The sequence below is a fragment of the Bufo bufo genome, chromosome 5, assembly GCF_905171765.1.
Source record: "Bufo bufo chromosome 5, aBufBuf1.1, whole genome shotgun sequence".
In the NCBI taxonomy this organism is placed as follows: Eukaryota; Metazoa; Chordata; class Amphibia; order Anura; family Bufonidae; genus Bufo; species Bufo bufo.
Genome location: NC_053393.1, coordinates 67,889,129 through 67,906,974, shown reverse-complemented (window position 1 = coordinate 67,906,974; position 17,846 = coordinate 67,889,129).

Here is a 17,846-nt window from a genome sequence, read left to right as displayed (position 1 = left end):
TTTTATTTTTTACGGTGTTCATCTTAGGGGTTAGGTCATTTGATATGTTTATAGAGCCGGCCGATACGGATGCGGCGATACCTAATATACAGTGTGTATTACTCATACAGCTTCCTGCCTGTGAGATCCAGGGGGCTCTACCGCACGGGGACCCGATGGCACCGCCAAACGCCCGCCGCAACTCCCGTAAACGCCGCAAAGCGCAGGTCTGAATTGACGTGCGGTTTGCTGCGATCGCCGACACAGGGTGGGTCACGGGACCCCCCCGCGCATTGTCCCAGGGTGCCTGCTCAATGATTTGAGCAGGCACCTTGTTCCGATCACCGCCCGCCGCGCAGCGGTGATCGGAAATGCACAGGACGTACAGGTACGCCCTGTGTCCTTAAGTACCAGGACATCAGGGCGTGCCTGTACGCCCTGTGTCCTTAAGAGGTTAAAGGGGTTGTCCGGGTTCAGAGCTGAACCCGGACATAACCCCATCTTCCCCCACTCAGCCTCTCTGACATAAGCATCAGAGCACTTCCTGCTTCGATGCTCTCCCTAGCCCTGCGCTGCATCGCACAGGCTTCCGCCTAGCAGTAAGCTCTGTGATTTCACCGGCACTAATGGACAGGCTTTAGCGCTGTCCTATCCGTTTTACAGGCTAGGGCAGTGCTAAAGACCGCCCTTTTGTGCCAGTGACATCACCAGGCTCACTGCTAGGCGGAAGCCTACGCCTAGCTTACTGATGGAGAGCCCGGTACTTCACCAGATCTCCAGAAATTCTACAATGCTCATGTCAGAGGGGCTGAGTGAGGGAAGAAGGTGATAGGTCCAGGTTCAGCTCTGAACCCGGACAACCCCTTTAAGCTATGTATTTCTATGCAGTTACCGTAGCTCTTGGTTACTGTAGGAAGCCCGAATTTTATCATTTTTCCTGCTAAGGAAAGCTAATAATTTTGAGTTATTAGAAAAAGCTCAGCTCCAACTCCTAGAAAGATGTAATGTTACAATACTTTCCAAATAATGGTGTCATGCAGTTCTGTTATAATACCTCTTACAATGCTATGTATTACTGCCATACGGTGTATAATGGAAGCACGCTGTGCATATATAAATGTGCAATATAGTGCCAAATTAGACCACAGCCGGTGCCAAGGTATACAGCCAATTCTTAGGCTGCTAGGGAGAAAAGTTAAAATAGCCGCCTGATGGTAGAGGCCCTGGGACACTCGCCCTGTCAGCTCATAATCAGACCCTGGACCCCTTAAGGCAAAGATCTGTTCCTATTCTGGAGGTCACTAGTGTCTATCATTTATGTATGTAATGGCACCTGCCGCCACTCATGGTGATCCGATGACTAGACGCCTACCAAATTAAAGGGGGTTGTGCAAAGTAGCCCCTGCAAGGTAAAAACTTCTCTCGATATCAGCGTATTTGATTGATCCTACACAATTCACACTGAATTTTTACTCCGTTTCCACCAGGACAGATCCATAGAAAGTATTTTCAGAACATCTTTGTAAAGGCAGCCACAACTTTGCAGCTGTATATTGTGACCGGTCATAAAGCCACTACAGAGGCAGTCATTCTTCAACAAGGCGGCCTCCACTGATCAGGACAGCCTATAGGACTGAATCTACTGTATCCAGGTGAGAGGTGAGTTACACTGATAGATAAGGACAGAGGCTGCCAGCAGGACGTGGGCCCCACACCCCACCCTCAGGCGTGGCGTACAGCACACACAGATAGCCCGGCTGAGATGCAATATGCTGCCTATGTCCAGAAAAAAATCTGACTGGCCAGTAGACTTCACCTGCTGGGAGTTGTAGTTTTCCCCGCAGGTTACAATCAACAAAGAACCTGAGGCCACAGCATCTCTGGGATCCTCACCTATAGGTTCCACCAGTTCTCATCCACCAAATACGTCAAACGCAGTCACCTTCTTACTAAAGTATTTTAAGAATGGGGCACCCTTTAATTTGCAAATGGTAGTCAGGTAACATTTGCATGTAGCTGCATACTGGGCCCCTAGAATGTATTTTATTAGTGGGCTTAATGCACCCGAGTCCAACCCAGAAGATGTATGTTATTGCCAGCAACTTTTTACTAAAAGTGTGACCGGCTACCCATCGAGGAGTGGCTTTCCCATGTAAGGTAGCACTTTGCACCGCAGTGATCCATAGTAAAAATTGTGTGCATTGTCGGGGTGGGCCGCCCTAGTGGGACCTGGGAGCAGGCCTCGGCAGTGAGCAGGCCTAATGAGGCTTACAACCGCCCGGCGGTTAGTGGTGGTGAAGGCTGTGTGCCTGTTCAGGGACAAATTGTAATGAGACAAAACTTTCATTGCCCCCCTGAAGCACTGGGCCCTGGGTGGTAGCCCAGATTGCCCTCATGATAATGTGCCCAGGTCCGTAGCTATAGTGGAAGCAGGGGAAGCAGCTGCTACAGGGCCTGAACTCGGAAAGGGCCCTCCCAGGAGGAGGACTAAAATATTTTATGGTCAGGGCCCCCTCAACAGTGACATGACATACAGTATATAGGTGTAGGAAATGGATGGAGCGGCTGCCGGGTCTGGTCTGAGAGAGTGATCTTGAATAGCCACAGGAATGGGGGTTGCATGGGAGGAGGAAGTTGCAAAGAAGTTGTTAGAGGGGCCTGTTCAAAAATTTGTTGTGAGGCCCAGTCATTTCTAGTTACTCCGCTGAATCTGCCCGTGCTCTGATGAATACTCTCATTGACCAGGCTGTCAGTTTTGGTAGCTACCCTCTCGTCAGGTGTGTAGGTGTGCCGTATTCTTTCCATTTTGTTTTATTGGTGCTCCGTGGGACGTTCAAAGTTTGAGATATTTTAAACCTCAACTTTGTCTTTGACCTGTTCGGAGGCTCCTTCATGTCACTTGCTTAGTAGTGTTACAGACTCAGAACCAGTGAAATTATACCCACATCATGTGACAGATCTTATTCAACTAATTACCTTTTTTAGGGGTTTCATAGCAAAGAAGGTGAATGCATATAGACCAGGGGTCAGCAACCTTCGGCACTCCAGCTGCTGTGAAACTTCTATTCCCAGCATTCACAATTGCTCGACTGTTCTTGTAACAACTGGAGTGCCGGAAGATTGCTGATCCCTGATATAGACATTTCAGTTTTTATGTATTTACTAGCAGAAGGACCCGGCTTCGTTCGGGTATATTTCATCTATTTCATTTAATGTTTGTGTGTGTCGTTAAAAAATATCAACACTATCCACTATAACAGTGACATCTACAGCACCCCGCCCCAAAACAGTGACCTCCACAGCCCCCCACCCCTTAACACTAACCCCCCCCCCCCCCCCCACAGTGCCCCAGTCGCTTAAACCTCCATAGCAGCCCACCCCCTTAACTTTGACCTTTACAGCAGCCTTCCCCTTTAACAGTGACTTTCACAGGATACCACTACCTTGATAGTGGCCTTTACTGGAGCGGGGGCGTGTCCTTTTGAACAGCTCACTCTAAGACAGCAGCACTGTGCTGTCTGAATGTGAGCTGCAGAGAGAAAGTCACCCTCCCTCCCACCTCAGCAGCTGACAGAAGTTGATTTTTACAAGCCCCGTCGGCTCAGAAGTGGGAGGGGGCGTGGCCTAACCAGATAAGGGACGTGGATTAATGGGACCTGGGGAGGGGTTTTAAGTCTTTTGAGGGAGGACACATTGTGGCAGGGGGCATGTCTGGGCTCCTTCCTGCAAGAGTGACGCCCCTCTGGGCACCTTACTGGCTCATTTGCATACCAATCAAACTGGATTTTCAGAGGATAAAAACATCTATTGCTGGAACAAAGGCACATCTGGAAATAAGGTACTAAGTGCTATTAGGCCATGGCTTTACTTCAATAGCGATTATACTGGTGACAGATTTCCTTTAAAGCTCTCCTACAGCAGTGAAGAAAAATGGCTGGGTTGTTATGGAAACCTGAAATAAAACTGTGTATGTGGAGGCTAACGGCTTCTATTGGCTGATAGGAGTCATGTGACCAAGCTTCTATTGGCTAATGCATTTTTGGGGAATATCTCGGGAACGGTACGTCCTAGAGAGCTGAGACCCGGTCTAAAACCTTCCCGGACACCTGATGTACCTGTGTGCCAAATTTTGTGATTGTGATTGCGACAGTGCGGATTCCTTTAGCGGACACACACACACACATACATACACTCAGCTTTATATATTAGATTTATTTTTCCTTCCACTGTAACAGTGTGAAATCTTTTTTCAGCTCCATTACATAAAATCTAATTTAAAGGGCTTCTGTCACCCCATTAAACCGTTTTTTTTTTTTCTTTACTAATAATCCCTACACTGCGATCTTAGCATACATAAGCTAATTAATGATTTTCGTTCAGTAGAATTTGTTAAAAATCGATTTTTATAATATGTAAATTACCTTGCTACCAGCAAGTAGGGCGGCTACTTGCTGGTAGCAGCCGCATCCTCCGATGGTAATGACGCCCCCTCTGCTTGTTGATTGACAGGGCCAGGGAACGGAATCGTTCTCTGCTGGCCCTGTTTTGATTCAATATCTGGCGCCTGCGCCGCGGCTGTACCTCTCTTCAATCTGCGCAGGCGCACTGAGAGGCGGCCACTCACTCGGCCGCTCGCTCCTCAATGCGCCTGCGCCGGGTGTAGATGTGACGTCATCGGCGCAGGCGCATTGAGGATGGAGCGGCCGAGTGAGTGGCCGCCTCTCAGTGCGCCTGCGCCGATTGAAGATAGGTACGGCCGCGGCGCAGGCGCCAGATATTGAATCAAAACAGGCAGGGCCCGCAGAGAACGATTCCGTTCCCTGGCCCTGTCAATCAACAAGCAGAGGGGGCGTCATTACCATCGGAGGATGCGGCTGCTACCAGCAAGTAGCCGCCCTACTTGCTGGTAGCAAGGTAATTTACATATTATAAAAATCGATTTTTAACAAATTCTACTGAACGAAAATCATTAATTAGCTTATGTATGATGAGATCGCAGTGTAGGGATTATTAGTAAAGAAAAAAAAAAAAAAAACGGTTTAATGGGGTGACAGAAGCCCTTTAATATTGCTTCTCAAAACATCAACAATTTGCAGTAAACCCACATGCAGGTTTTTTTTAATAAGCAATTTATTAAACTTTTATATCAATTACATAAACAAGATAAACATCAGTCATTTGTCAGTTTCGATATATCAAGGTAATATACCGTACCTGTATTTTATTATGTCAGAGGTCAAAATCCAGAATATCAGAACATCCCTTCTCCTTATTTGGGGTATCTTTCAGACCTTAGCTGTCGTCTCCATAATCAGGTTGTCACAACAAACCTTAACATTATATCATCACCATCCCCATTTTAGGATTTGCAAGGATTCAAGATTTTACACAGTCGAAGTATCTATGTAGTGTTCAGTGTATCCCCCCCCTTGAAATTTTAATGTGCCCAGGGTTCCCTTTCAGTTCCTCTATTTCATACCACTGCATGAACTGGAACAATCTCACTAGGTGACTGATCTCTGTTTGTGTCCAATGTGTAGCTATGAACAGCTTCCATCTGTCTGTTGTTTATAGGGTTGTCACAACACCAAAATTTTGATTCGATTTCGATACTATAAAAAAGTATTGCGATACTCGATACCATTCGATACCACGTGAAAAAAATAAAACATCAAAAAAGCTGCGTGCATTCTGCATTTTTTGAAACGTCCAGCCTATAATAGAACAGTCCTTGTCCCCAGTGGGGGAACAAGGTGACAATAAAAATGGCGAATCGTCCGACTTTTTCTTTTTTTCTTTTACGCCGTTCACCGCAAAAGAGATATTTTTTTATATTTTAATAGTTTTAATACTTTTTTGGCCGTGGCGATATGTGATATGTTTATTTATTTATTGTTTATATATTTTATATGTAAAATTGGGAAAGGGGGTCATTTAACTCCTTAAGGACCCATGACGTACAAGTACGTCACATCTGGCCGTAACTTAAGAACCAGTGACGTACATGTACAGTACGTTTTGCTGATCATGGGGGGTGCAGGAGCTGCACCCGTCCAATCAGCGGCAGGGGTCCAGCAGTTACTGACAGCCGGGTCCCTGCTGCATACGCCGGCATTGGTGAAAACACATTAACCCTTGATGTGCTGCAGCCCGCGATGACCGAGGCACGTGCGATGTGTGGAGAGAGGGGGAGAGCTGCCAACAAGTCCCCGAGCTGCTGTGACGGGGACACGATGGCAGGGAAGGCAGCAAGATGCCTTACGTGACAGCCTGTGAGATCCAGCCCCCTGGATCTCACAGGCAAGCAGGCTGTAAGTGTATTACACTGGCAATACACTTACAGCCAATGCTTTACAATACAGAAGTATTGTAAAGCATTGTAAAGGGGATCAGACCCCCAAAAGTTGAAGTCCCAGAGTGGGACAAAAAATAAAGTGGAAAAAAAAAAATGTTAAAAAATAAAGTTCTACAAATTTTTTTAAAAGTTTCAAGTAAAAAAATAAAAAGCGTCCTTTTCCTAAAATAAAGTAAAAAAAATAGGGGGGAAAAAGTAGACATATTAGGTATTGCCGTGTCTGTATTGACCGGCTCTATGAAAATATCACATGACCTAACCCCTCAGGTGAACACCGTCAAAAAAATAAAATAAAAACGGTGCTAAAAAAGCAATTTTTTGTCACCTTACATCACTAAAAGTGCAACACCAAGCGATCAAAAAGTCATATGCACCCCAAAATAGTGCCAATCAAACCATCATCTGATCCCGCAAAAATGAGACCCTACCTAAGACAATCGCCCAAAAACTTAAAAAACTATGGCTCTCAGACCATGGAGACACTAAAACATGATTTGTTTTTTGTTTCAAAATGATATTATTGTGTAAAACTTAAATAAATAAAAAAAAGTCGACATATTAGGCATTGCCACGTCCGTAAGGACCTGGTCTATAAAAATACAACATGACCTAACCCCTCAGGTGAACACCTTCAAAAAAATAGAATAAAAAGTGTGTCAAAAAAAGTAATTTTTTGTCACCTTACATCACAAAAAGTGTAATACCAAGCGATCAAAAAGTCATACGCACCCTTAAATAGTATTAATCAAACCATTATCTCATACCGAAAAAAATGAGCCAAGACAGTCGCCCAAAAAATAAAAAACTATGGCTTTCAGAATATGGAGACATATTTGGTATTGTCACGTCCGTAACAACCTGCTCTATAAAAATACCACAAGATCTAACCTGTCAGATGAACATTGTAAATAACAAAAAATAAAAACAGCTATTTTTTGTTACCTTGCCTCACAAAAAAAGTGTAATATAGAGCAACCAAAAATTATATGTACCCTAAAATAGTACCAACAAAACTGCCACCTTATCCCGTAGTTTCCAAAATGGGGTAATTTATTTTGAGTTTCTACTCTAGGGGTGCATCAGGGGGTCTTCAAATGTGACATGGCAGCTTAAAATTATACCAGTGAGGTCTGCCTTCCAAAAACAATATGGTATTCCTTTCCTTCTGCGCCCTGCCGTATGCCCGTACAGCAGTTTACGACCACATAAGGGGTGTTTGTGTAAACTACAGAATCAGGGCAATAAATATTGAGTTTTGTTTGGCTGTTAACCCTTGCTTTGGTAGTGGAAAAAAATTGATTAAAATGGAAAATCTGCCAAAAAGTGAAATTCTGAAATTTCATTTTCATTTTCCATTAATTCTTGTGGAACACCTAAAGGGTTAACAAAGTTTGTAAAATCAGTTTTGAATACCTTGAGGGGTATAGTTTCTAAAATGGGGTAACTTTTTTGGAGGTTCTACTCTAGAGGTCCATCACGGGGTCTTCAAATGTGACATGGCAGCTTAAAATTATCCCAGTGAAATCTGCTTTCCAAAAACCATATGGCGTTCCATTCCTTCTGCGCAATGCCATGTGTCTGTACAGCAGTTTATGACCACATACGGGGTGTTTCTGTAAACTACAGAATCAGGGAAATAAATATTGAGTTTTGTTTGGCTGTTAACCTTTGCTTTGTTAGTGGAATTTTTTTATTAAAATTGAAAATCTGCCAAAAAAAGTGAAATTCTGAAATTTCATCTCCATTTTCCATTAATTCTTGTGGAACACCTAAAGGGTTAACAAAATTAGTAAAGTCAGTTTTGAATACCTTGAGGGGTATAGTTTCTAAAATAGGGTCACTTCAGACCTGAACTGGTCCTTAAAAAGTGGGTTTTGGAAAATTTCAAGATTTGCTTCTAAACTTCTAAGCCTTCTAAAGTCTGCAAAAAATAAAATGCCATTCACGCAATTATCCAAACATGAAGTAGACATATGGGGAATGTAAAGTAATAACCATAGAGATTTAGGGTGAAAAGGACCTCACACTCTCCCTGCTGCCCTGGGCTTTGTGCACACAGCAGCAGGGAGCTTACCATGGCAGCCAGGGCTTCAGTAGTGTCCTGACTGCCATGGTAACCGATTGGAGCCCCGCAATTACACTGCTGAGGCTCCGATCAGAAGCTGCCACTGCACCACCAATGAGGAGGAGGGGAGGGGACGTTGTGGCCACTGTAACCAATGACTTTAATCCCTTGAGGACTCAGCCCTATTTCACCTTAAGGACTTGGCCATTTTTTGCAAATCTGACCAGTGTCACTTTAAGTGCTGATAACTTTAAAATGCTTTGACTTACCCAGGCCGTTCTGAGATTGTTATTTCGTCACATATTGTACTTCATGACACTGCTAAAATTGGGTCAAAAAAGTAAATTTTTTGCATAAAAAAATACCAAATTTACAAAAATTTGGAAAAATTAGCAAATTTCAAAGTTTCAGTTTCTCTACTTCTGTTATACATAGTAATACCCCCAAAAATTGTGATGACTTTACATTACCCATATGTCTACTTCATGTTTGTATCATTTTATGCCATTTTATTTTTTTGGGATGTTACATAGCTTAGAAGTTTAGAAGCAAATTTTGAAATTTTTCAGAAATTTTCCAAATCCCACTTTTTATGGACCAGTCCAGGTCTGAAGTCACTTTGTGAGGCTTACATAATAGAAACCACCCAAAAATGACCCAATTTTAGAAACTACACCCCTCAAGGTATTCAAAACAGATTTTATAAACTTTGTTAACCCTTTAGGTCTTCCACAAGACTTCATGGCAAATAGACATAATATTTAAGAATTTCGATTTTTTGGAAGATTTTCCAATATAATCAATTTTTTACAGGAACAAAGCAGGGGTTAACTGCCAAACAAAACTCAATATGGGTTGACCTGATTCTTTAGTTTGCAAAAACACCCCATATGTGGTTCTAAACTACTGTTTGGCCAAACGGGAGGACATAGAAGGAGGGGAACACCATATGGGTTTTGGAAGGCAGATTTTGCAGGACTGGTTTTGTTTATACCATGTCCAATTTCAAGCCCCCCGTTGCACCCCTAGAATAGAAATTCCAAAAAAGTGACTCCATATAAGAAAGTACACCCCTCAAGGTATTCAAAACTGGGTTTACAAACTTTGTTAACCCTTTAGGTGTTCCACAAGAGTTAATGGCAGATGGAGAAACAATTTTGGAATTTCTATTTTTTGGAAAATTTTCCATTTTAACCCTTACTTTATTACTGGAAAAAATGGGTTAACAGCCAAACAAAACTCAATATAGGTTGCCCTGATTCTGTAGTTTGCAGAAACACCCCATATGTGGTCGTAAACTACTATTTGGCTAAACTGCAGGACATAGAAGAAGGGGAACGCCGTATGGTTTTTGGAAGGCAGATTTTGCTGGACTGGTTTATTTACACCATGTACCCTTTCAAGCCCCCTGATGCACCCCTAGAGTAGAAACTCCATAAAAGTGACCCCATCTAGGAAACTACGGGATAAGGTGGTTGTTGTTTTTGGACTATTTTAGGGTAAATATGATTTTTGGTTGCTCTATATTACACTTTTTTGAGGCAAGGTACCAAAAAATTTAAATTCTAAAATTGTTTCTACATTCGCTATTTAGTTTTGTGGAACACCTAAAGGGTTAACAAAGTTTGGAGTTTCTAGTCTAGGCTACATCAGGGGGGCTTCTAATGGGACATGGTGTAAATAAACCAGTCCATCAAAATCGGCCTTCCAGAAACCATATGGCGTTCCCTTCATTTATGCCCTGCCGTGTGGCTATATAGCCATTTACGACCACATATGGGGTGTTTCTGCAAACTACAGAATCAGGGCAATAAATATTTAGTTTAGTTTTATAGGGCAGATTCTTACGGACGCGGCGATACCTAATATGTCTACATTTTAAAATGTATTTAGATTTTACACTATATTATCATTTTAGGCCTGGGAGCTACAGTTTTTTTTTTTTTGGGCGACTATCTAATGCAGGGGCTCATTTTTTGCGGAATGAGATGGCGGTTTTATTGGCACTAATTGGGGGTGCATATGACATTTTGATCGCTCGCTATTACACTTTTGTAATGTTAGGTGACAAAAAATTGCTTTTTTTTACACTTTTTTTTTTTTAACGCTGTTCATCCAGGGGGGGTTGGGTTAAATGTTATTTTTATTGAGAATATTTTTACGGATGCGGCGATGCCCAATATGTATGGCTCTCAGACTTTGGAGACACTAAGCAGGCATCCTCAAACTGCGGCCCTCCAGATGTTGTAAAACTACAATTCCCACCATGCCCTGCTGATAGCCGTAGGTTGTCTGGGCATGCTGGGAGTTATAGTTTTACAACATCTGGAGGGCCGCAGTTTGAGGATGCCTGCACTAAAACTAATATTTTTGGATAAAAAAATTGTTTCCGTGTTTCCAAAGTCTGAAAGCCATAGTTTTTCATGTTCTCTAGGGGACTGTTGGGGATTATAAAAATTTAGTACTCCATGGAAGTGTGATACTCCCTGAAGCAATCGATAACGCAGAGGCCCGGATGATCGGGGCACGTGTCACATTGAGTGGTGGTGCCCTTCCGTATCCCCCTCCTGTGACACACTCTGCACTTATTTTGAGTTCGTCCCTTCTTTCCAGTATGGGGGACCACACCTGGAAAATGTTGGCCAGGGACGATCCGGGCGCCTCCAATTCCCGAGGTACTCAGGCCTGCTTATTCCTGGTCTGAAAAAAATCAGGCCCTTGAGGACTGCCTCATGAAATTGGAGGAATGTCCCTGTGCTGCCAGCGCTTCGGGATAGTACAAAAGCGTTGTACAAGGCAACCTGTACCAAGTAGACCGCAACTTTTTTGTACCATGCCCGGGTTTTGCGCATGGCATTATATGGCTTGAGGACTTGATCAGAGAGATCAACTCCTCCCATATACCGATTGTAGTTGACGATACAGGGACAGGGGTGATGCTGTTAACGTGGATTGTGGACAGTATATGGACATCCCTCTTGTCCTTATACCTGACCAGCAACAGGTTTACACTGGTAAGGGCACGGGTCTCATCCCTGGGGATAGGTACCTGGAGGGGGTAGGTAGGGAGGGCGCGTTGATTTTTCCGCACGGTCCCACAAGCGGACGTGGATCTGGCGGCAAGGGACCTGAACAAGGGAATGCTAGTATAAAAGTTATCCACGTACAAGTGGTAACCCTTATCTAGCAGTGGGTGCATAAGGTCCCACACGAGTTTCCCGCTAACACCCAGAGTGGGGGGACATTCTGGGGGTTCAATACGGGAATCTCGCCCCTCGTACACACAAAATTTGTAAGTGTACCCTGAGGTACTCTCACAAATTTTGTACATTTACACACCATACCTCGCCCGCTTAGTGGGAATGTATTGGCGGAAACTGAGTCTCCCCTTGAACGGGGGGGGGGGGGACATGCTGCATTATCTGAATAATGCAGACATTTCCGGATGCCCTCAAACCGGGGGCGTGTCATGGCCATACTGTAGAGTCGGGTCTGGTAGAGGACGTCCCCACTCCAGTATTGCCTGACACTGGGTTTTTGCATTAGACCCATGTGCAGCACGAGGCCCCAAAACGTCCTCATCTCGGCTGCACTGACCGGCGTCCAGCCACTGGGTCTAGCCAAAAAGGAGCCTGGGTGCTGAGCAACGAACTGTTGGGCGTACAGGTTCGTCTGCTCCACCATCAGATTCACAAATGGGTCACTGAAAAAAAAACTAAAGTCCATTTCAGTGAAGCCCACTGTGGGAATCTGGATTCCTGGATTGCTAACAAAATCCGGAATCTCGGGCTCAAAATCCACTGGGGTAAACCAGCTAAGTTCACCGGTAGGGGGCTCCGGTGGGCTTATTTGGTGGGCCGGGAAACCAGTACGAGCCCCAGGGCGGCTCGTATTAGGGTGGGCCACAGGGTCCCTAGCATGTGGGGCCCCTGGCTCCGCCGCCTTGGGGGCTCATCGTCATCAGATGATGATGAGGAGGATGCGGATGACAAGAGGAACGTGGGGTCATCCTCATCCTCACTGGGGCTCTCGGAGTCGGAGGCAAGCTGGGCGTATGCTGGGCGTATGCCTTCTCCACAGAGAACATCCGGCGGGCCATGGGTATGTGTGTGACAGGAGCAAGTGGCAGGGGTGGGTCTAGGGTCTCACAGCTAAGTGCTGTGGGCCCCAAGCACCAGAGGCCATAAATCAGATAAAGTGTTTGTTTTTTTCCCCTACCTAACTTTTCCCTTCTATCCCTGCCTAATCGTGCCTCTCCCTCACTGACCCTAACCTACCTGGAGGGTGATGGGTGCCGACGGGGGGTTCGCAGGAGCTGGTGCTGGACGGTGCAGGTGCAGCAGCAGGAAGAGGAGGGGAGAGAGGAGCGCCGGGAGTTTGAATCTCCTGCCTCTCTCCAGCACCAATCAGCACCACAGCCAGCACCGCCGCCCCCAAATGCTCGGACTGTGATTGGTGGTGTAATCACACCACCGATCACCGTCCTTTTCCGGTTCATCGGGTCACCGGAGACCCGAATGGACCGGAAACGCAGCAAACAGCAGGTCGGAATTGACCTGCGGTTTGCTGCGATCGCCGATGTGCGGGGGGGAAGAGGGAGGGTGACAGGATGCCCGCTGAATGATTTCAGCGGACATCCTGTTCCGATTAACCCCCACCGCGCCGCGATCGCGTTTTAAAGTTAGGACGTACCGGTACGTCCTGGGTCCTTAAGGACTCGGCAAACATGGCGTACCGGTATGTCCTAAGTCCTTAACCCTTTGAGGACCAAGGGACGTATTTGTCCCATTTTTTTAATTGCCTGTATCGTCTGATTAAGAACTTAAAATACTTTTTTTTCTTTTGTCAAAATATAAGTTCTTATCAACAAATGATTCTAGCTTTTTGCCAGTTATTTCATGGCTTAGTTACAGCAACTGAAGTGTATGAACTTCAGTTGCCGTAAAAAAAAAATGAAGCTTCTTTTGGCCTTCCATTAAAAGTAACCTAAATATTCACATTTGTCCCGTGTCATAACTCCTCCCCCAAAAATGACACAAGTGTGGAAATGGTTTTATTTATTGTTCAAATACATTCTTAAATGGAAAAAAATACAATTATTTTATATTGATGACGGTAATCTTATGGTCCTCAAAGGGTTAAGGGGTTAATACTGGGTAGTTGGGGAGGCGCACTGTGCCACCAATGTTTATAATACTGGGGATGGGGGGGGGGCGCACTGTAGCACTAATGAAGAAAATAAACCTTTTAATACAAATACAGGCGGCGGGTGCTGGCGGCAGAATCACATGCCCAGCACCCGACCTCATAGAAGTCGGGTGCCGGGCATGTGATTCTGCTGCCGGCATCCGGCTCCTACATTTGAATTAATGAGTTAGTTATTTTCCTTGGTGGCACAGTGGCCACAGCCCCTCTCTCCTCTTATTGGTGGCAGTGGCAGCAGCGGCACAGTGGGGAGGAAGGGAGAGACTCCCTCCTTCTCCACTGCGCGGCTGAGGAGAACATGGCGCGCGCTGAGAGCAGTGCACGTCATGTTCTCTGATACTAGGCTGTGTAGTAGCACAGCCTAGTATCGGTAAGTGGAAAATTCCCTGTATCGAATTGATGCTGGTACAAAAGTATCAATTGGGTATCGATAATTCGAAACCCAGTGCAACCCTAGTTGTTTGTGCCTCTTAACCTCAGTCGTCTCCAAGTTCAGTAATTCACAGAGATGATCGACCGGTTCTCCAACAGAGGGAACTCGAGAGTACAACCAATGAAGAAAAAGAAGCCGTATGGCTGTCAGGAGCACCGCATGCAACAGAGGGGGAACTCTTCTAGAGGGGGTTTGCAAAGTGCTGAGAAGCATAGTACATAAAAGTCAGCAACCCTCTGCTGGCTCCATAACTGACAGTCCAAACCTCCTCTGGCATTAATATTAGTATAAAACTGTGCTCCAGGACGTTCATGAGATGGGTTTCCATGGCTGTGCAGCTTTCTCACTGCATTGTGCCAACTGTAAAGTCTGGTGGAGGAGGAATAATGTTATGGGGTTGGCCTAAGCATCTTAGCATACCTCCCAATCATCCTGGATTCAGCAGGACAGTCTCAGATTTCGGTGGCTGTCCCGCGGTCCTGGAACAGCTGAGTATGTCCCGCTGTCAGCTGTCTCTGCATCCATAGGATGCAGAGACAGCTGATTGTAATGGTGAGGCAGGGAGCTGTCCACTCCCCGCTTCACCATTCAGCTCAGCTGATGCCATTCCAAACTACTGGTCAGTGTAGGAGGAGCAGTGCAGGCTAGGAGTCACCCTGTACTCCTCCGCCTACACAGCCCAGCAGCAGGATGTGTATCCTGTCTGCTTCTGCTGGGGAGTGCAGATCATTGGAGGAACCAGGTGAGTATTTACTGTTTGCTTTTTTGTGTTTTTTTTTAACTTCCTGTGAAGGAGGCACATATCTGGGCATAACTGTTGTGAAGGGGCACATATCTGGGCGTAACTTCTATGAAGGGGGCATAATGTGGGCATAACTATTGTAAAGTGGGCACATGTAAGCATAACTTCTGTGAAGGGGGCACATGTTGGCATAACTACTGTGAAGGGGAACATGTGTGCATAACTAACGTAAAGGTGCACATCTTGGCATAGCTATTAAAAGGGCACATCTGGGCATAACTGTTGTGAAGGGGAACACATCTGGGCATAACTATTGTGAAGGGGGAACATCTGGGCATAACTACTGTGAAGGGGGCACATGTGGGCATTACTACTGTGAGGGGGCACATGTGGGAATTACTACAGTGAGGAGGCACATCTGGGCATAATTACTGTGAAGGGGACACAATGTGGGCAAACCTACTACGTGGTGGTCTAGAGGGGGGAATAATTACTATGTAGGGGGAAATGGGGGAATGGGTGGGATTAGGTGTATATAGATATGTTTTGGGCGGCATTAGAGGCGTTGCCTAGTATGAAAAAATTCACCGCACATGTTATCACTCTTTGTACTTTTCAAAAGTTGGGAGTTATGTCTTAGTTCCAGTGAAGGGAAATCTTAATGCTTCAGCATACCAGGACATTTTAGACAGGTGTATGCTTCCAACTTTGTGGGAACAGTTTGGGGAAGGCCCATAAAGCATGGTCGGGTGAGTGTGGTGTTGGAGAACTTGACCAGCCACACACAGTCCTGACCTCAGCCTCATCCAACACCTCTGGGTTGAACTAGAATGGAAGCTGAAAGCCAGGCACTTTCATCCAACATCATTATCTGATGTCACAAATGTTCTGGATGAATGGGCAAAAATTCCCACATACACACTCCAAAATCTTGTAGAAAGCCTACCTAGAAGAGTGGAAACTGTGTAAGCCGCAAAGGGGACCGAATCCATATTAATGCCTATGGATTTAGAATGGGATGCCATAAAATCTCATGTAGGTGTAATGTATAAGTGTCCCAATACTTTTGTCCTTATAGTGTATATCCCAACTTATGGTCTCTGAAGCTGAAGAAATGCAAAATGTAAAAGCTCACCACTACATGGCACCAGCAGTAAGGTCAGCAGTACTTGATTCAACCATTGACTCAATTTACCAGGTGCTGCTGCCAAGTTGGTAACCCACTCACTATTATACATTTGTCCTCCACTAGAGGGCGCTCAACACTCATCAATAGATTATAAAGCCGCATAAGATACTACATTATTAATACATAAGTGCCATGTGGGTACTTACGCCTTCTCACTGTTATGGGCATTTGTGAATGTGATGTGTGACACATTTGAAGGTGTCATTGGCTGCCATGTTAACCACCTTTGCTCTACCCCATTGCAATCAACAGGCCAATCAGTGACAAGTGCTAAGTAGATCATAGGTGGTAGTTCAATTGGGACAGCGGAATAAAGTTTATTGTGCTGTACTGACTGAACACTGTCCGGCCTGCAGGCTGCCATGGAGAGGCCTGTGACCTTACCGTTAGGTGAGTATTGGATTTCTTCCCCCTCTTGCGATTAGTTTTGGGAGCAATATGGGAAGCACTATTACCATTACTAATGGGGGTACTCTGGGCACACTATGGGGGGCACTATATTATTGAGGGAATTTTGGTTGGTACTATTACTTTTAGGGGCAATGTGGGGGAGCCCTATTAATGATGGCTTGGCATGGGTATACTTGGAATTATTGCTTGGGCCCTATTACTGTCAGGGGAACTATCTACTTACCAAATTTTTTTTTGGGAGTACTTAGTGGGAATTATTACTGTCATGTGCATCTGCTGGGCAGAGTAATGTGTGGCACTAATTACTGTAGGGGGCATTAGTACTAATATTTCAGTAACATTTTTGCAGTACGCTATTCAGGAGAGCTGGGCAGTGCAGTGGGCGCAGTATTAGCCTCTTAACCCTTTAAGGACGAGCGCCATACATGAATGGCGGAAGTCTGGGGTTTAAAGATGGTGCCCGTTCAGAAGCTAAATGTGTGCAGTATGCTCTGGGTGACCTCTGCTTTACACAGCAGACACCCGGAGGCGTATGTCTATGATTGGAGATAACGCCAATCACAAAATTTTAACCCCTACCAGCATGGGCGTCCACAGAAATTTTTCTGGGGGGGGGGGGTCAAATTTTATTGACATCCATGCTCTGCTTGTTTCTGAGAATGTAATGAAGGTGAGGGGCATATTCATTATCACAAAGTATAATAACGCATGAGCTGTGCAGTGGAAGATCCAGAGCCTGGTCTCGGGAGGGGCACTTCCAGATTATTTTCTGTCCGCCGCCACAAAACAATGGTGCTTATAGAACAGACTACACAGTGTAGAGGTATACTGTATATTGTGTGGCACAGTGTAGAGGTATACTGTATATTGTGTGGCACAGTGTAGAGGTATACTGTACATTGTGGGGCACAGTGTAGAGGTATACTGTATATTGTGGGGCACAGTGTATGCTATATGTGTATAACAAACATATTCCACATGAAAACTTACTATTACTTGGTTTAGCCCTTGGGGATCTCGGACACCACTTCCACACTTTGGCCGGGGGCTCGGCGGAGCTGATGTTGTGTTTTATCCTAATGAGAAAGATTTCATAATAAGGATTTGGAGAAGGGGCAGAGGGATAGCAGAGCAGGGAGAGGCTGGTGCTGCTACTAGGGGGTCATACTATGGGGAAGTAATAAAGCCCACCATAATGCCCCCCAGTAGAAATAATTCTCCTTATAATGTGACAGTGCAAAAAATACCCACTTGTAATGCCCCCAGTTGAGCTAATGTCCCCATAGTGCCCCAATAATGTGCCAGTATAAAATACTCCTATATAGTGCCCCCCATAATGTACCAGTATAAAATGCCCCAGTAGATGCCCTTAGTGTCCCCCATAATTTGCAAGTATAAAATACCCCTTCTTAGTGCCCCCCGTAGATGACCCCATAGTACTCCTCTCCCCCCTTCCTCATAGTACCC